Raw genomic sequence first — 21,053 nt, forward strand, 5'->3', positions numbered from 1 at the left:
TACTGACTATCCGGCAGCTTGACACCTAAAATATTCTGTGCACCAATTACTGTCAATTATGTCCCCGGAGCAGGTAGTAACCACAAATCCGGACTACGAAACTGAGGTAACTAGAGGAATAAGAATGGGATGGAGGGTATTTGGCAAGCATTTTCAGATCATGAAGGGCAGTTTGCCAGTATCCCTCAAGAGAAAAATATACAATAGTTGTATTCCAGCGGTACTAACCTATGGGGCAGAAACTTGGAGGTAGATGAAAGGGGTTCAACTTAAATTGAGGGTGATGCAGAGAGATATCCAAAGGAAAGTGATAAGTGTGACATTGAGAGATAAGAAAGTGGGTCACGGAACAATGCGAGTTAATGTCATCCTAGTCAAAATGAAGAAGAAATGGGCATGGCCTGGGAATATAATAACAAAGCAAGATAACCGATGGTCATTAAGGGTAACGGAATGGATTCTAAGAGAAGGTAAGCGTTGCAGGAGGCGACAGAGAGTAAGGTGGGCAGATGAGATTAGGAAGTTTGCAGGGATAACGTGACCGCGACTAGTCCAGGACTGGGTTAATAGGGGAAATTAGGGAGAGGCCTTTGTCATAAAGTGGGTATAGTGAGGCTGATGATGATGATGTACCTGGAAGGTCCTGGGTGGAGGTTTCAGACAAAAACTGCCTCATGTGGCCATGAAGGAGGAACCAGATATGTCACATGTCATCACTTGTTTCTGCAGGACAAACGAAACGAGATCCGGGTGCAACACAGTGAATGCTACTTTCGATTTCCAGTCCACAAGCAGCTGTGCACATAAAGACCCTGTTGCGTCAAAGACTTGCCGCATATTTCACCGGTATCCGACTGAGCTAGCTGATTTTTATCAGTGACTTTCCTGAGTGTGGACTGAGGTGTTTGGACCAAATCTGCAGCAACACCATTATGCAGGAAGGCGTGATGCAGTGGTCCATTGTGGTGCAGAAATATCTTCAAACCAGCAGTAAATGCTGTACCACAGTGAGAGGCAATGAATTCAGGCAAGCCATGACTAGAGAACATGAAATAGACTCAAAATTATGGCTTCTGATGAGCAAATGTGTGCTTGAAATATTTAAACCTTTTTGCAAAACCATTCACTATGACAATGTGATATCAACCTGTAAGAAGAGCTGAAAATTCTACAAGAAGGCACAAGTGCAGCTACTAAGGAAATGGCTAAGGGAACGTCGGCCTGCGATGGTCCTAACATATTAGCCAGTGATAGACTGTGACTGTGGTATGTTCATCGACAGAAGAGCACTCAATATGCCTTTGGCTGTAAGATTAATTTTAATGACACTACATTGTCTTTTGCGACTCAACTGCAGGATGGCATGCTGTACAAACGGAGCAATTTTGACTCTAGCACAAAGCAATATGCAGTTCTCATGAACACAGCTACGTTGCCCTTGCATGCTGTTTCAAAGCTGATTCAAATGAGTCACTGCATAGGCACAAATCATCCAAAAGCTTCACTAGGGTTTGCATGTTTACAGTTCTCTCAACCAGAGCACAGGCAGGCAACACCCTTGGGTAGGACTCCTCTAGCATGAACCCTTCTGCAGGACAGACTCCAGAGTTGGAGACGACGTCACCAGTAAATGACTGAGTACATCAGCGTTCACAATGCAAGCAGCAGGAATCTACTTCAGAATGTCTTTGTATGTTCAGAGCACCCACATGGCCAACACAGTAGAACATGTTTTCCGGGACCAGTCTGTCGTTGTGCAATGTTTCACTAGGCACCAAGATGCTAGGCAACCCTCTCCATGGCACCTGATGCAAACAGTCTCAGTCAATCAAGACTGGCCTGGACAAAATGCATGTGCACCATACACTGGGAAATGGTTAAGCAGCAAGCTTACTTCATAGCACGAGGCACATTCACTGTGCTGAGGTGATTTGGTGGACTAGAGAAGTGCAGCAGAGGTACATGTCTGCTATTTGCAGGGACGCAGCTTACAGAGGAGTCCACACACTGCATGTCCTTCACAATTGTTCTTCCCACCCAAGATTTCTAACTTGCCAGTGGTAAAAATTCTGAAGGAGGACAGCACAATATCAGTCAATGTGAATAATCCTTGTAACATGGGCTGTAACGTCCCAAAGGTCCACATGGGCTACATGCGATACCGAGTGGGGAGCTCTGGATTGATTTTGGCCACAAATGCCGACAGGTTCGCCGAATGCAAAAATGCCTGTGTGCTGTGTGATGCCACTGCATGTTAAAGAGCCCTTGGCAACACAGTGATGGCACTGCTAAAAGGACTGCCTAGCTGGCGAAGGTGCGAGAATGCCTGTTATGTACACCTTTGCCAGGCCTCTGATGAGGGTCTCGGCTGGTTCCTCAATTCCTTTGCCTGCCGATAGGTCGTACCCGTCAGCAGCAAAAAATTGCCTCTTCTGCGCTTTTGCTGCACCCAAGAAACGAAACTGAAAAGAAAATAGAATTTTGCTCAGAAATAGGCCAAATTCAGGGAACATGCAAATTATGATTTGGCCTATGGTGTCGTCGTCTTTCCTGTGTGTGTTGTTTTGGCGCAAAAAATCTTTTTAGTATGTATGATCACCAACTAGCCCAGCAGTTAACTCTTCTAATGATATGGCCATCAACGTTATCAGCCTATGTCCACTTCAAGACAAGGGCTTCTCCCACACCTCTCCAATTAACCCTGTCCTGTGCCAGCTGCAGCCACCGTTTCCCCGCAGACTTCCGAATCTCATCAGCATACCTAACTTTCTGCCACTCCTTGCTGTGCTTCCCTTCCCTTGGAATCCTATCTTTTACCCTTAAGGACCAGCGGTTATCTTGCCTTCACATTACATGCCCTGCCCAAGACCATTTCTTCTTGTTTTCAACTAGTATGCTGTTACCCTGTGTTTGCTCCCTGACCCACTCTACTTTCTTCTTGTCTCTTAATGTAACATTTATCACTTTCATTTCCATAGTTCACTGCGTTGTCCTGAATTTAAGTTGAACCCTTCTTGTTAGCCTCTATGTTTCTGGCCCATAGTAGCTATGTTGCTGAGTGCTATCATGGGTTGAAGTTTCTCATGTGTGTAGACTGTGGTATACTAAAGTCCTTCCTCGTGCAGCAATTAAGCAGTTAGCATGCTTGCAAGAGTAGCCACTCTGTTATGAAATGTTGAGTGTGAGTGCCGTCATGGTGAAAACTGGCCTCGAATGGCAACTGCATTGTATTACCTGTGGACGCACACTTAAATTCGTAGGTTGTTCCGCCCTCCGAAACAAATATGACCAGACGCAGGGAAGTATGGAAGCTGAGGTGTCTGCAGAAGAAGGCGAAGACTGTATCAACGAAAACCCGTCTGGTCAGCAAAATTCATGACGGAAAAGTATCGCGCGGCGACCAGCCCTTCAAACAAAAGACGTTCGGTTCCGCTTGGCAAGGCCGAGGTGGCCGAGAGCACACCAGTTCGCGCCAACAGGCCTAATAATCTACTCTTCCTCGACTGTTAATTGATTGCCATGCACAAATGTCGATTCCCAAATGTTGTTGTAAGCCAGTGCTGTGTTCTTCTGGTCTTCCTTTTAGAAGTGCTTGCTGCTGGGCTAGTTGGGACTTGCCTTTTTGTGCTCTGTTCACTCGAAAGGCGTACACAGAAAGACAAGCATGGGTCGGGTACTTACGCCCGGATCGTAGCCGTCAGCTTGAGGTTGAACAAGCGACAGCGGCCGAGCCAGCGACGGCTCGCCTCAACGTCTGCCGTGGCAAACCACCGAGAAAGTTGGCAAGATCCTGAAGACAAGCACCGCAGGGGGGCCGCGCAGCAGATGCAAGACGGCGGCCTGTGATTAAAAATTATAAATAAGAATTCATTACAGAAATTTGCCGAGGTTCAGCGCATTGTACCCACGTACCTTGATGTTGTCACTGGTAAACTGCGCACTCGCGTTGGACCTCGACAGGTCGTTGCCCCCACATACAAAATCGCGAAATCTGCAGGGTGCAGGCTGATGCGCACGACGTCGTAGCCACCAAAGCTGAATCTGCACGTCTCCACCGACGGGAAACACCGCAGACGGCACCTGCACAGTCGCTTCAGTTGGATGTCGCTGACGCGTGCCCCGCGCAACGCCGAAGAAACGCTGGAAGCGACAGCTAGCACAGCAAGAGGAAAAGAACCGCCAATTTGGTCGCACGGTCGAAGTTCGCGGGGTTACCTCGCGTGAAAAGAAAGCGAGATGACCAGGTACTCTTTGACACGTAAATATCGCAACCTAGGGATTTCTGAAACGCCTAAAATGCCTAGGGGCCATAAGGCGCTAGGTTCCTGCGCTACAGGGCTGGTGTCCCTATCGGTTCCTGCTCCATTTAGACGTGTTTTCCAGTCTTCTCTGGTGTCACGTGACTATTCCCTTCTCTTCCTGCTCGTTCGGGTCCTCCCTCAGTGCCTCCTCTCTCTACATTCCAAGACAACCGCAGCGAGAAAACGCGCGCAGTTTGAGCGTCATTCCGTTCCCCCTCCCCACGTCCCCTTTCCCCATCCCCGCTCCAAGCTGTGCCCCCGCGATATGGGTGGCAGAAATCGAGCACATTCCCCCCAAATAGCCACAAGAAGAAGTCATTCATTGGAGCTGCGAGGCAGCGTCGACGTTGACGCTGTGCCGCTGCTGGAAGCTTCCCGCTAGTGTGAGCGCGCCTTTCCTCCGGCAGCGGAAGAGAGCAGCTGCTCGGGGAGCCAGTCTGTCTCTTCCAAGGGCCTGGGGCCCTGTTTTCTTCTTTTGGGTCAAAATCTCTTAATAAAGACCCAATTCCTAACCTTCACCGAGTCCGCAGCCCGTACCTCGCAATACAGCATTAGTATATGTTTGCTATTAAAGACACCCTGGTAATGAACATGATTTACCAACTTAGGTAGTGTTGGTTCTGGCGTAACGCACGAATAATTTATAGGCATGCCTTTGTGTATAGACCTCCTGCATGTTTGTAAACAAACGAGGTGGCGCTGCAGTCGCTAGCGAGCTCGTGGTAGGCAAAAGGTCGGTGAGTGGCGTCGCGGATAGGTGTTGTGCGCGGGTTTTCAAGGCTTGTAGGCGCGTTTACAGTTTCTGCGAATCATAGCAATGGTCGATGCTTCCAACTTAGTAATTTGTTGAAGTACACGAGCTCATGTTGGCCACGTGCGGCCTATAAAGAGAAATAGTTTGCCACTGTATTGTATATATGGTTAGTAGTAAACATGTAGAAAGCGTTCCTGCCGTTTATTTATGCGCTAGGCATTGAATAAAACAAGTTTTGACACTCTGCACTAGCCGGAATGATTTTACTTCGGGACAATAGTGAGGGGAAGTGCTGGCCTTGTTTCGTCGGAGCAGACATGCGCTCATCGTCTGCTGACATACGTACGTGTCGCGCTGTGCGAAAAGTGGGGACAGCGTCGTGTCCCTGATCTGTCTCGCTTAGCGCTGTTTTAGCCGCATGACCACGCACCAGCCAGGGCGACTTGTCCTCTTGTTAAGCTGGTCAATTTGGTGAAAATCTTTGATTTCTAGAATTATTTTCTTTCCTAGCCCTGTAGTCTAGTTTCGTGCCGAAAAATTATAGCAAAATATTGAGTACAAATTTATAAATTACGCTTTTTAGAAGTGTGGTCGTCAAAAATTGTGAGGTAACTTCTTTGATTTCAGTGCCGCATTTCTTTGACCAAAGCGAAAGCGAAGATGCATAAACGAGGGAATAAACTTTAAGGTTCGTTTTCTGACCTCTCGCATTTTCTGCGACTGGATCACTCACCTCCGTAATTCGCATGAAAATCAAATGATTCCATTTGTCGCAAACTATTCCTGAGACATTGAGGAGCGTAATAAATCTCTCGATTTTTTTCCCTACTCGATTTTTCCCTGTGTTAGTTATTTCTTGTAAGAAACGTTTTCATGTAACTATGCATGCATAAGTACTGATCATATAGAAAAAGAACTAATCGCGTCATCGTACAGAACAGGGCCTTATGTACATGCTGGCATAAAAAAACTGCGCACTATCTACTCAATTATTTGAGAAAAGCTTGGGGGGACTTGACAACGGTGTTAAGTATAATTACCCAGAACTGCACCAGGTATAGCTATAAATAAAAGGAATTACTGAAACTAGCGTAGGAATTTCATATTTGCACCAAGTTTAGTTACATATCGCATGCATGAATAACGAAAACACTTTTCATTGCCGCGTCCCCTCTCAATCTCGCCACGTGTCTGTTAGTAGCACGCCTGCGGCTGATTCTTTCCAAACAAGCTTCGCGATCATGTACTACCTCATGAAACATGACACATGCATGATGCAATGAAAAAGCATATGGCGTTTAGCACACTTAAGGTACGCTATTCTAAGCACACCAACGCGACCGCGCAAGATTGACACAACGTACCAGACTTCTTTCTACTCGAATGAAATAATTACGTCGTCATATCAAGAAACAGTTTCAAGTAAATATTAAATGTCATAAAACGCGCCATTAAAACATGGTGTGCTATTAACAAAAAAAACGCATTCCTTGGGGGCGAGTGAACCTGTCGGCGCCCCGTGCACTCCGGCTCAAGGTGATAAGTACGTGTGCAGCTGCATATGTCTTTTTTTTCCTTGAGCAATTATCAGCCTACTATCCTGAAGTTCAGGTGAATGAACGCAGTAACTTGCATGCTATTAAGTGCATTGAGTGGCAGTGCCTATCGACTCCCAGACTTCGCGCTTTACTACCATGGCCCAATGCCTGTTAGCCAGTTTCCGAATGCGGAATTCATGCGCGAGAAACCTATCGAGGCTAATTTAAAATTTTTATGCTACTACGCGGATCCAGCAGTGACGAAGCTGGTCAATACATGCTTCTTCTGCAGTGCACAAGCTTGAAGCAGCCGCCGGTAGCTGCGGCAGCTGCGGTAGGCACGGGCAAGCGGAACCTGTTTTGCCTACCATGCGAAAGTCGCTGCTAACATCAGCGCCACCGCATCTTCGTGACGTCGCGGGGTGAAGGAGGTCCATACGTCAGAAAATAAATTGTGAAACAAGCCTTGAAACTGCCTGAGCATTTCTCATAAAAAAGGAAAAAATTATCTTGCTTTCATAGCATGCGTGTCATCTATATCAGATGTGACTGCAATCTTCAGCTATAACTTGAAATGACCCGTACTAGCTGCCATCAAAAATCACTTTAATTATTCAACAAACCTCATAACTCATTTCTGTCACGAAAGGAATGAAATGCTTCACTTATATCTCAGTGCTTTGGTACAGTCATGGTTCAATATGCAATGTAAAATCTGATTCAGGAATATTTTTGTTACTTGTTGCACGGTTTGTTCCTGAAATTCAGCACATCCACCAGTGTTGCGTTCCCCCGTGGTTTTCTATTTTATTAATTGAGTACAGATGAATAGCTACCGGATTCTTGGCCGATCGCCCAGTGTGGGTATGTGCCATCTTTTGATAGGCTAACAATATCAACAACATTCGTCTTTCACTTTCAATCATATATGTGCTGCACTATACTTTCTCTTCTACTTTGTATTGATTCCATCCATAATGATGTCAGAGTTTAAAGACAAATCCTCAATGCTTGCAGATCTTTACTATGTGCCCAATTTTCGTTATTGCGACAATGATGGCACAATATGTAATGAAGAAGTTAATATATATTACACCACTTCAGTTCGCAAAACGATTATAAGAGAGAAAGGGCAAATCACTCACAGCCAAAGTACCTTTCACATACTTCTAAACTGTGCAGATAAAACGACTGAAAAGGTAATTTTCCCTAAACTCATTCCATGCTACGGCCGGCTTTCAGGCTAATTGTGAGAAATGTCTGTGTAAGCATGGAGAAAGGGTTGAGCCGGAATGCCGTTATGATACATGGGAGAAAAAGACAGTAGGCATGGGAGGCACTGGCCACGCTATCAGCTTCCGCAAGTTAGGCTGACGCAAGCTCCGCTCCAGGTTGATCTGATCTCCTTGCAACGAGTTGCTGATACGCAGACTGACCCCGTCTTCCATTACGACCATATTTGCCTGTCCCATGCGAAACATATGCCCGCAAATATCCTAAACGGTCTTCTTTCTGAACACCTACAGAATTTTCCTCGTCATACTGTTCTCTCCACTGATGCCTCCGGCATCTGTGAGTAGGCGGCGATTGGGATATATTCGCAAGATACGGCTTGGAGCTATTCCGTTCGTATCCCTGGTTATACTCCTATATTCTTCGTAGAGTTTTTGGCTATTGGTTTGGCTTTTCTCAAACTTCCCAGGCATGTAGCACGGGTTCTTATTCTTGCAGACTGCCTTTCAGTGCTAGTCTCTCTCCAAAATTCCGGAAAATCTTTATTGAATCGGTCGCATAGGTTTTTTGTTCCGTGCACAGTGCGCGAGATCCGCTTTGTCCGGGTACCTGCAGGCATGCGGGTCTCTATTTCAACGAGGTGGCTGATTTATTGGCAAGGTTAGCTCTCAGCGCTCCTGTAATCTATCCCGTCCCTCACCTCATTCTGTTGGAAACTTCATGTTTCCAGCTTTTCCAAAATATTTCAGCCAGCTTGAATGATCCGTTGTTCAATACCGTGGATTTTCACCGCCTAAAGTACCCATGGAATGTCCGGTGGTGTAAATCAAGGCGTTGTGAAGTGTCCATAACACTTCTGCGATGCAGAATCCCTCACTTAAATTTGTACTTATGCAAATGCGGGTTCGCTGCGACAAACCTTTGTGTCTCATGTGGGCAAGTTGAAACATTAGATCATTTTCTCCTCACTTGCCGGCGGTTCGCAGTTCAAGGAAAGCAGTATTTGGAGGTCCCACTTTCGAGGTTAGGACTCCCTCTGTCTCTTCCAGTTCTTCTCTCGTTCGGTGCGAGCGCCAAGGAATTCCTGTTAAGCTGTGTTTGTGGCTACCTTCATGATTACATAAGTGCAACTGATCGGTTACCTTGTTAGCTGTATAGAAAATTCTGTCTCATGTCCAAAATGCTTTATTCTATTCCTGGTAATTCATATGTCTTAAATTTAATTGTATTTCCCTATTTTTATCTTGATTCAGTCTTCTACGCCGCCACCTCAAGTCTTTTTTCCCCCGTGCAAATACTTCATTGGCAATCTCCACTGTACCTTGGCCAATCCCCCCGCGTAGGTATGTGCCATATTTGCTGAGGTTAAGAAGAAGAGTGTGGACTACAAACACTATCTGTACTTGTGCTCTGTTTTTTTGTCTGTTTGCATTGTAAGCCATTAATAGGTAGAAAGGCATGCACGTAATGGGCATACCCTGTGCACATGAATGCGGAAAGCTGGTCATGGCTGTCAAAGCATTGCCAACAAAGCAACGGTACCTTCAAGAAACAGGATGTGGTTGTGACTCCTCACATGGGATGATTTTCACACAATTTGAAAATGTGGCAAGTTACAGCAGTCCCGTGGGTATGTGCTGCAAACCAAGCTAGCCCATTTATGCGGAAACATTTTTAGAGGCTGCCATAAAGGAACATGTCAAAAAGTTACACATAGCATCCTGTTTCATTGATGATGTTTATATGCGTGGTAAACAATATGAACAAGAATCTCTTTGTTGGTTAACTGCTCTGCAATCCACGCAATGTCATGCAGTACATACACAATCACAGTCCAGTGACTGCAGAGCGGTCTGCAACCAGTAACTTGCAACTATACTATGCAGCAAGCTTCTTTGCACGGTATTTGTTACATTTATCGAACGATGACATGGAATTGGTATGGCTATTTCTACACGGTGCATTTCCTAAAGACTACTTTCTGCCATACTGTACTTTTTACCCAAAAATCTTGCTACAGAGGCATTTAAATTGCTACGTATAAAGATGTTTTTAGCAGATGTGTGAGCCCGAACAAAAAAAATGTTTTTATTTTCCTTAATTCTTTGGTATTCCTGATTATCACGACATGGGCATTTATATGTTGGTACAACTTTTTTCAGGCATCACAACTGATGCACCGATGTGTATGGTACAGATTCACGTTCAGACCTTTCATATCTGTTGGGTAAAAAAAATATACGAAATAATAGTTAACTGCATTAGTTTTGACTGAGACAACTAGCATCACACAGCATGCTCTTGAAATTCCTCTAGCTGTCTGTGATTGGCTTCATTGTATAGCTTCATACTTGTTTCATTTAAACTCTGCACACTGCTCTTTTCACCGCGCAATGGTATGGTACAGATTCACGTTCAGACATTTCATATCTGTTGGGTAAAAAAAATATACGAAATAATAGTTAACTGCATTAGTTTTGACTGAGACAACTAGCATCACACAGCATGCTCTTGAAATTCCTCTAGCTGTCTGTAATTGGCTTCATTGTATAGCTTCATACTTGTTTCATTTAAACTCTGCACACTGCTCTTTTCACCGCACATGGCGACATGGCACGCGGTGCCCCGTGGGAATGGGCGAGGAGGATTCAGAGGTCGGCTGCTACTTCCCTGGAATCCAAACACAGCTATAGGCACCTGGAAGTGACGGTTAATTTCGGAAAGGCAGCTTTGCCTGCGCTTCCTTTCGTCGTCTTGCCCATCGTGCATCGAGCCTCGCGGCGAACCCGACAATGGGGAGGCCATCAACCCCTCCCCCCTCTCCTCCTTAAGCGGGGGAAAGGTCCCGCAAATAGTTTGAATTCCAATGGCAGATCCGGATCAAGTTTTTCTGCTCTGCTGGGAGCAATCGTATTCCAATGGCAAGATGGGAGTGCGAGTTGTCTGTTCCAATAGAAGATCGGGATCAGACGTCGATCACGGATCGCTCCGTGGAGCAGCGATATTTGCTCCGCCGAAATCGGCAGATTTGACCGGAACCCTGCGCGACGTTTCACTTTCCCGCGACCGCTTCCGGTCATGACCGGCTGCATCCGTCCTGTCGCGTACGCGAACTTCCTGTCGTCGCTACGCGGTGATCCGGGCAACGTACAAGTAGTATTTTTGACTTTTTTTTAAATTGAATTCTCCCAAATGTAATTATTTTTCGTTTTGTTCGCGTCCGCACAAGTTAAAACAAATAATTTTCTTAACAGGATGTCAATTCCATCGCGGTCAATTCTTTGTGACCGCTTTTTAGACCAAAATCGTTGACTTGTTTGAACCTCCCGCGCTTTCTGACGTCACCGGACGCGTACTCTCTAAGCCTAGCAGCTCTGTGAATAAGGAAGCAATCTGAAAATTTTGCGCGTTTCATCACTAGAATTTTGTGGTGCGAGCATCATCACACAAAGCGAAAGCTTCGTGCGCCTTTTGTTTGCCATGAACGCGAGAGACAGAGTGGCGGCAAGGACGAATCGCTGTGAAGCGAGAGGCCGCGCTTCGAAGGGCGCCGCCATGTTGCTTGAACTTGGAGCTATTCTTGCGCTGAAGTGCCCCCGCGGGAGCGCATGCATTCCATTGGCAAAATGGGAGGGAGTGATCTCCGCCTGAACTACGCGCTCCGTTTGTGATCCGGCAGAGCGCTCTCGATCTGCCATTGGAATTCATGAGACGTCCTTTTTTTTCCGTGGGGTCAACGAGGGGTCAAACGACAAGCCCAAGCGGTGCGAGGCAACATTCTCTTTTCATCCTAGAGACGCAAGCTTACACTGCAAAATGAAACCTCTTTCTCTTCCAAATGCAATTTCATTTCATTTCATTTCACTTTATTTTTCCAGAATACAAGTTACATCCTAGAGAGATGCAAGGGCTAAAAGCTGCTAAAAAGCAGCTTGACTTGGCCCTAGCACCTCTGAAATGGCAGTACATGACAAACGCACTTCAAGCAAGAAAGATGCACACTCACACTATATATATATATATATATATATATATATATATATATATATATATATATATATATATATATATATATATATATATATATATATATATATATATATATATACACGAGCCCCTCATTTCATTTGCCTTGTCTGCTTATATATATATATATATATATATATATATATATATATATATATATATATATATATATATATATATATATATATATATATATATATATATATATATATATATAATCACAAACACAAAAACAACGAAGCAAGTGACATATATTCAATGCAATGAAAACAATGAGCATGTATGTTCACTAACAATAGTTTACAGACGCATGAAAACAGAGAGGATCCAAGAAAAATAGAGAGAAAAAAACACTTAATAGGCATACACGGCACCGGCAGACAACAGAGGCACATAAAATGCAACCTGGCTATATATTAATGAAATACACTTTTAACTCGCTTGGTTTAACACTAGCCAAAACAGTACTTATTAAGAGTGGTCAGTAAATTGTGTTCAAGAGTTTGTAGTTTATAATTATTTCGAAAATATGGAATATACCAGAGATCGGTGTTTCGGGTGTAGAGTCGATTCGAAGCGGTCCTTAAATGTGCAGTACGTATTACGAAAAATCTATAAGCAGAAGAACAATGGTACAAGAACCTCAATATGCGAAAAACATAAGTTCAAAACGAATTATGTTATAATTTCTAAAAGCAGTTTGCGTTGGAGAGAGATAAGGAAGGTTTGTAATGTAGCGGATCATTTTCTTCTGCAGAACCTGTATTTTTATCACGTTTGTTTTTGTAGCGGTTGCCCAAACGGTGTTACAATAATTCAAAACGGAACCGAAAAGAGAATGATAAATTTGAATTTTCGCGTGAGTGGGAAGGAGCCATAGACATCGTGATAGAACACCTGCTACTGAAGAGAGCTTTTTACAAATATTTTCCACATGCCGATCCCAGCTGAGATGCGAGGAGAAAGTAACTCCAAGGATTTTGTGGCTGTCAACAATTTGAATATCTTGACCTGCGCATTTAGGAGCGCGTTGTAGTTCGACTGGCTTGTTCCTTGCACGGAAAATTATTACCTTAGTCTTTGTAGGGTTTATTTGGACGCAATTAGAAGAGGACCAGTTCTCTAGTTTCGTAAGGATTACGTTGCACTCTTCAATTAACTTGTTTATGTCGTGACCAGAGATAAGTATACTGCTCTCATCGGCGTATGTAATTTCGCTTTGCCATAAATATGCACAATGTCATTTATATAAATGTTAAAAAGCATCGGGCCCAGAATGCTGCCATGAGGCACACCATTTCGCATCGCCGAAAAGAACACTGATGGTTGAGGGTAAAGACAGAATGTTTTCGATTTTGCAGGTATGATTTCATGAGGTCTAATGGTGTTCCACGAACTCCGTTTTGAGAAAGTTTATGAGTTAAAATTTGATGGTTTAGGGAATCTAAAACCTTACTAAAAACAAATAAGATTCCGACAGTGAGAATACCTGCTTCAATGTTTTGCAGGATACATTCCTTAAGTGATAACAAAGCTGTTTCCGTCGACTTGCCACTTCGGAAGCCAAATTGAGCCTCAGACAGGATTTGTTTTGCATTAAAAAGTTCACTAGACGGGAAAAGATTACTTTTTCCAAGGCCTTTGAAAAGACTGAAATCACAGATATTGGTCTATAATTGGACACTACATCTTTATCCCCCCCCCCCTTTAAACAGAACTGTCCCTCTTGCTTTCTTCATTTCTTCCGGGTAAACTCCTGTTTCAATTACCTAATTGAAGATGTATGCAAGCACAGGTGCAATAAAAGACAGTATATGTTTGACTGGTTTTATCTGAATATTGTCAACATCTAAGGCTTTGCTATTATTCAAATTCATAAAGGTTGTACATACTTCGGTCTCATTGGTGGGCTCAAGGAAAAGGCTTTCGAAAGGGCTACAAGATGAAGGAACTTCAGGTAGATGCACCATAGGTAAAAGTGTAGTAAAAAAAATGCTGTTTAAATGGCCAGCAAGAGCCTGACCGGATAATTAGAGCCCTTATAGATTATTCGTTGAGTTGGCGCATTTTTCGTATTGCGACGTAAAAAGTTATTCACAACTTTCCAGACAGCGTCTGAATTTCATTCTAACATCCGAGAACAGTTTTTGATGATACACAATCTTAGCACGCCTAAGCTCAGTATTTAGTTTATTTCTTGTTTTTTTTAAACAAGATTACAGTCTAGAGAGCGATTATTTAAAAAGTCATGGTACTTGTTTTTGCACTTTATCATTCTTTTGAGCTTTGGCATGATCCATGGTTTTCTTATTCGTTTAGACTGCTTAATGTTCTTGAAGGGAAGGTGGTTAGAGTATATTTCTATAAAAACCTTGATAAACGCCGAATATGCATTATTTGAGTCTTTTATATCGAATAACTAGGAGTCCAGTCCAAAACCATTTCAGCTTATCTGGGTACCTCCAACCTTTTTTATTTGCGTGTAACTCCAGCCCTTCTTCATGTTTGTAATTGTAGCCGCTATTGTTTCTCAAGTACCATACACCATCTTGATATTAGCAGTTCCTAATTCAAGCCTTTTGCAGTGTTTGAAGGACCTATTTAATTGGAAATGAGGAGAACACGTGCACAGGGTGGAAAGCGTGTGACCTGCCAGGAAACACTGAGGCGGCCCCGAGAAGGGCCTTTATTAAGGTTGACAGCCGTTTTGTGCCTCTTTACTTGGCAGCGACGACACAGCGTGTGCTGTCCCCGTGGTTTTGCCCCAGCTGTCGAAGCAATCCTCGGGCACGACCTTCGACATCTGATGTTTTTATTTAAAAAACACATGGACCAAAGTCGTGCTGTATGCAGTGCGATCGCCATGTGGTTCCACTGACGGCGAACAATCATCCACTTAGCCCGGCTCTTTGGACAGATTCAGGAAACGACTGAAAAGAACAAAAGTAAAGAGCAAACAAAGGTGTGCTGCAAACAAGTTAGAACGCAAAGAAACGAAGGCGCGCTGCGCTAATGCTGTAGCGAGGTCTAATATGTAAATTTTCTCGGCTGCCGTCGATTTCTACAAAGCGCGAGTAGTCGCTACGGAAATAAACAAAGGCGCACCGGAGCTGGGTAAGTCTGCAAGCTACAAGCACGAGTTTTTTGTCTCTACCGCCGATCTGCACACGGCGCGATCGTCGTAACTTTTCTTGAACTTGCTGTTGAAGCTGACAGCTATCATAAAAATTAAGGCCGCCGACTGTAGTGACAGAGGCTTGCCATTGAAAGAAACAAAGCCGTGCACTTTGTCAACCAGGCAACGAGGCCTAGCGCGAGTTTTAGAGCCGACTTGGACAAAGCGCGAGACGGCGCGCGCTTCTGACGCTTGCCAACGCAAAGAAACAAAGACGCGCTGCGCTGGGATAATGCTGTAGCGAGGTCTAATATGTAAATTTTCAGGGCTGCCGTCGATTTCGACAAAGCGCGAGAAGTCTCTAAGGAATTAAACAAAGCTGCACTGCACTGGGTGAATGCTGGACACTTAGGCTAGGCGCGATTTCCCCAATGCGCGAGTCGGAACTTCTGGACTTCCCGTTACAGCTGATAGCGATCCTAAAAGGCAGATTGTAGTGGCACAATTATCGTGGCCACTTTTACCCTGGGCTTGCCACTGCAAAGGAACAAAGGCGCACTGGGGTCGATGCCCCGGCTTCTCGCCACATGGTATCGGTCCGCGGCAAATAAGGACAGCATCGGCTTGCCAGAAGCATCTAGGAAATGATGGTGCAAAAAAGTTACGTTACAAGCGCCGCAATTTGGTGAGTTCTGCACGAGAAAACGTGCGAAAACGTTGTTCAACCCTTACCTCGGGGTTGAGAACGTGCACGCCCGACAAGCGCTTCATCGTGGCTGTCAGACGGCGGTTCAGCTGGCGACGCCTGCGGTCCTCAAACCGCACCTTATGTGGGTCCCCGTAATGGCGTTGCAAAATTTTGAACACCAGCACGACACTAGCCACGTGCTCCTGCAGCAGCAAAACGAGGTCCTGGAATGCGCAAGGCATGTAGTAAGCGGTACAGCACTTCATGAAGCGAAATTTGAGATAAAATGCGTACCTTTATGTCGCTGGCGATTTCTCGCGGGTCAGCGCCTTTTCGGGGTCGTCGCAATGTCGTGGAAGCAAGAACTGTACAGAAATTTCAGCTGGCTGTCGCCGACGAGCGCACCACGCAAAAAAAAGCCATACCTGGACAGCTCCCGAAACGCGCGCGTCGCCGCCTAGGCTCACGAAGAGAATACCCACGGACCACGCACGCCCGGCGGCCGGTCGGCTGGTTCTAGCGATTCCCTAGGCCCTCTAGGGACAGGCCGAGAGGGGCGCGGCGACCCCACATCCGGTTGAGAACGAGGGTGAAGCGAAAAAACGTCACGCAGACACGCATCCCACCGACCAATCGGCGTTTCCAGCCTACCGACCCGCAAACGCTTCTCATCCAGCCCCTAGTGGAGATCAGTGGTACTTAAAGGTCACGTGAGACACGAAAAGACTGCAATATGATCGCTGCTTCCTCCTTCGGCGTCATTCTGGGTATTGAGAAAGGCTGGTTTCAGCACTGCAGTAAATTAAAACGACAAAGCAGCGATTATATGGACGTTTTTTCATGCCTTACGTGACGTAAAAGTACTTTTTGACGTCACAGCCAGCGTTCAACTTTTCAAACCGAAACAGCACGGCAGAAAAAATTTGATTTTAAATTATTTAGTGGTCGCAGGCGAATATCACATGGTGATTCATGCGTAGAAGCGTCTCCTTCATCATTACAGAGAAGAAAACATGACACCAAGATTAGGTGTCTATACTCTAATCTGTATTGTATGATTAGTAGAATTATTATCAATATAACTGAGAACAAACAACTTACCACCCTTTCCATTACGTCTGTTACAATATCTGCGTTGACAGCTGTTTGCAGTGACAAGTCAACCAAGACGTGATTATCGTGACTGCATGCAACTTCGTGGCTTAAAAGCAGGGTTACCAGCAGTTTCAGCAGTTTCATCGCGCCGCTGTTTAATCTTCATCCTGCTGACTAGTCGCTGGTGAAAAGGAGCCGCAGCCGTACGTTATGGCAACCAGCCACAGCAAAAAGCGGCGCAAGGAATATTTGCACTGCAGTAATGACTGCGAACAGTTCGATGTACCGAAGACTACTTTTTACAGGCGTGAGAAAAAGGCAACGCAAGCTACGCCACAGGGTCAGCTCAGTCCGTCGTGGGCCGCTACATTGCCGCGGACCTAGCAACGCTTCAGATACTGGCGGCACTCCCGCGTATACTGCGACGGGCGATACTCTCACTGACTGCACTGACCCGGCCACTGGCGCAGCCAACGATCCGTTTGGCGATGACGACGTCGAAGCGCCCCCCTTTTCGGACTATGAGACCAACAACAACAATTATGCAGCAGGCAGCGCCGCGGATGATGGTGATGGTCCAGTTTTGGACAACTTCGATGAAGAAGGTCGGCAGGAAGCAGCGTTCGCCGCATTTAACTCTGAGAAGCTGCCCAATCTCGGCACATCAAAGGCAGGGCAGTTGCAATGGCCATGTCCTTTGCTATTGCTCATGGCCTCACCTGGATGGCACTGGGCGAACTCTGCGTGTTGATAAACAGTATTGCAGGAACAGATGTGTTGCCCCGCAACAAATACGCTTTCAGAAAGCTATGGTCAACACAGAAATCCAACCTAGTTCACACATGGTATCTTTGCGAAATATGCAAAGCCGTTTTAACCAAAATCGCTAGTGAAATGCTGTGTTCTAACTGTGGGAAAAAAGAACAGATTTACAAAGCGCAGGCGCGGGGTTCATACTTCTCGACATTAAACCAAAGAAAGCAGTTAAGTCTGCTAATTAAAAGAACGAAGCAGTCTTGAAGAAGGACTGTGTACAAGAAGAAATCAGCATGACTTTGTGAGGGATATCACAAATGGGGCCTGCTTTGAAGAGCTGTGTGATGTTAAAGACTTGTCACATGATGACTTGACACTAACTATAAACACAGATGGCCGCCCTGTGTTCAAGTATTCTAAAACATCAGTGTGGCCTGTACAATTTGTGCTCTACGAATTACCGCCAGCAGTGCGTTTTCACAACCGTGTATTAGCAGGGTTGTGGGTTGGCAGCACCCACCCTGATATGCAGCAGTTCTTTAAAAAATTTGTCAGTGAGTTTAATTCGATGAGCCCGATCACTTGTTGAAATGGAACCTCGGTGCATCACTCCAGAGCCTTTGTACTGTGCTGCACAGTGGATGCACCAGGGCGTGCTGCGGTTTTGAACATGGTTCAATTCAACGGTATCTATGGCTGCCCCTGGTGCCTTACCACTGCAACGCACCAGGAAGTCAAGTGCCAACTGTTTCACTGCAATGATATGACAGAAATACTAGTACGTATCTATTTGATTTAACCTTTATTGGAACAGTCATTATCTGAGTGTCATGTATGCATCAGATTCAGAGACCAAGCATATTCAGTAGCATGAGTCTTATGCAATTGCATGATTTATATGTATGAAGGTTGAAAACAGTGTATCCACCTCCGCCAAGACAATTTGCATGCAAAGGCACATTTACTGCGCACAAAACCTAGGAGTCTTGTAGGAAAGTGGTGAATGTAAAGGCTGTTTCACACTTAGAGGGAAGCTGGGAGCGCGTGGCCACCGCGCTTCGCGAAGCACTGCCGCCGACAGCGGGGGAGAATCGGCTGCAAAGATGCATGCGCAAAACAAGCAGGGCCGATTGCTCTTTCCGTGCATGCGCATTGAGGCACCAATTCTCGCTGCCTCTTGCCCGCAGCATTACTCGAAGCGCGGCCGCCGGCCACACTCTCCCAGTTTCCCTTTAAGTGTGAAAGAGCCTGTACACTGAAGTACCTAAAATAGGCCGCCTAGATACCTAGGAAGCACCGCCATCAACTTATGCCCATTACTTTCTTTTAATTCCACGACAGCCTCGTTGATTATTTTAACATTGGTATGGAAGTTCACTTCTAATGACATGAACCTGAAGGTGCATTGCAGTCCATTACCAATATGGACTGTCATATGTGGAGTGACACATAACCACACATGTCATGTGTATACTTTCTTTGCACAGAATTTAGTTCATTAATACGTTGTCACTGGTGGAAGTTTGGGTCTTTGGAAAACAAAATGAGGCAGTTTTCAATGCCATTCTTCTGATGGTCGGCAAGACAGCATTCTTAGCACGTGTTTTGCATGCTGACCCTTCATTACTATGTCTTTTGCAGTCTGTGTGAGAAGCTTTGCAGCCATTGTTTTCTGCTTTTTCTTTGTTCAACCCTCAGGAAGCATGCGGTACACCAGTCTGGCAGGCGAACCAAGAACGCACAATCAAGTGCTGAGGGATATGTCTCTCGCATATGGTTCTCACAACATTGTGAACGGTTTTAAAGGACCATCTGCACTGATGAACCTACGAGGTAAGTTGTGCTAAGCTGTTCTAGTAATGTAGCATTTAGTCACCTATATACTTCACTCTGCCTGTCATAGAACTCTGATAGCTTTCCTTTCTGATAATCAATTTGTTGATTCTTTTTTCTGCATTTGAAAGGGCTGTAAGCTCGTTGCTATCATAGGCACACAGCAGCCTATTAGGACCATAAATATCTACTCATTGTTAAGCTACTTTCTTAAAGTTGTTTTCATTTGCAGTATCCACCATATTAATTTAGGACTGAAGCAAGAGCTAGCTTTCAATCTTTTTACTAAGAAAAGGCAAAACAGTGGCTGCTTCCAGCATCATTAGAGATAAACACTGTGATGTTCCCTGTGAATTGATGCTGCAGATTGATGTTGATTATGTGGTTGCATTTCGTGCAGTGCTATCTGGCCAAGCCTTGTTTGCATCCTAAAACCACAGCCACTTTTTCACATATCTCTCTGTGGTATCCAGTCTTACTTCTGTGTAAATTGAACTCTTTATTTTACATTATGTCAAGGACTATAAAGTTATAAGGATGATCACGATAGTCCCTAATGCAAAATTTGTGCACAACTCTGTAGGTGTTTTGAATTCGCGATATATTGAAGTAAAGAATTTGAGAGATATGTGTACGTATGCAGTTACAAAGGACTCTTTATTTTCTATACACATTCTTTATTCGAACAACACTCCTCTCCTAGTTTTTGATTTTCACTAAGGTGGCTTTGTGTTCAGAGAAATGAATGGAGATGTGGTTCCACCTGCTGCACCAATGCCTGGTTCTCGAAGACGAAGTTGTCATAGTAGTGGGAGGAGTTATGAGGGAGAGCAACAGGATATTCTCGCGCACATGAGTGGATGTTTTATACTAGGAAGACAACGCAGTGAGTGGCTTGGTCGATGCGGACAATTTATTGCATGCAGCACATTTCACAGCACCGCCCGCCAACTCAGTGAAGCAGAGGCCGCGAGTGGGTGTGCATGGACACGTGCCGCTGCATACAGACCTCCCTTACCCTAGCTACCCTATCTATGCTCATGCAGTGATGATGCACAATGGCGCACATGGCGTGCACCACTCTGGCACTATCTATGAGTGAGCGGTGGTATCTTGTTCACTCGGTTATGCTGACAGCGACATGGCTCAACCCACGAACAGGCGCTTAAGTGCTCCGCTCTAAAACAGTGGAATTGAAAGTCTTTGTGTTTGAACCCAGAATGAGCATATACAAGTCTACGAATGACATCACCTATGGATCCTTTTAGTTGTCAGGTATATGGACATCATTTTTTAATGATAGGTTATAGAGCATTGCTTTCACTCTGCCAATAATGTGAATGTTAACTTTTGTACGAGTAAGCAATGTTGAACGTGACATCACCTTATGTTTACTTCTGTTGTAATTTACATTTCAGGTTTCAACCTGGTGGCAGGTGTGAGCGTGGAATACATGCACTGAGTGCTGCAAGGCGTCTGCAGGCAAATAACTGAGGCGTTGTTCAACACAGCAAACTGCTCTGAAAAGTTTTATGTTGGTAAGTGCTTAAATTTGGACAGTATGCATTCTGTCACTCTCCTTGGGTTATCTTCTTTCTACACCGTCTTCAAGAACTGCAGATATTAAAAACGAGTATGGGTTTTCAAGCTAAAAACAGAAATTTCAAAGAAATGCAATGACAAAAGTGATTCAGAAATGCAGGAACAGTACATA

At 44.9% G+C, this 21,053-nt stretch overlaps 1 pseudogene; it reads left to right on the forward strand.

Moving 5' to 3' along the window:
- The window catches only part of LOC144125817 (uncharacterized), a 38,582-nt pseudogene that overhangs the window by 11,939 nt on the left and 5,590 nt on the right, over positions 1–21,053 (forward strand).

This window comes from Amblyomma americanum, chromosome 1, assembly GCF_052857255.1.
Source record: "Amblyomma americanum isolate KBUSLIRL-KWMA chromosome 1, ASM5285725v1, whole genome shotgun sequence".
Lineage (NCBI taxonomy): Eukaryota > Metazoa > Arthropoda > Arachnida > Ixodida > Ixodidae > Amblyomma > Amblyomma americanum.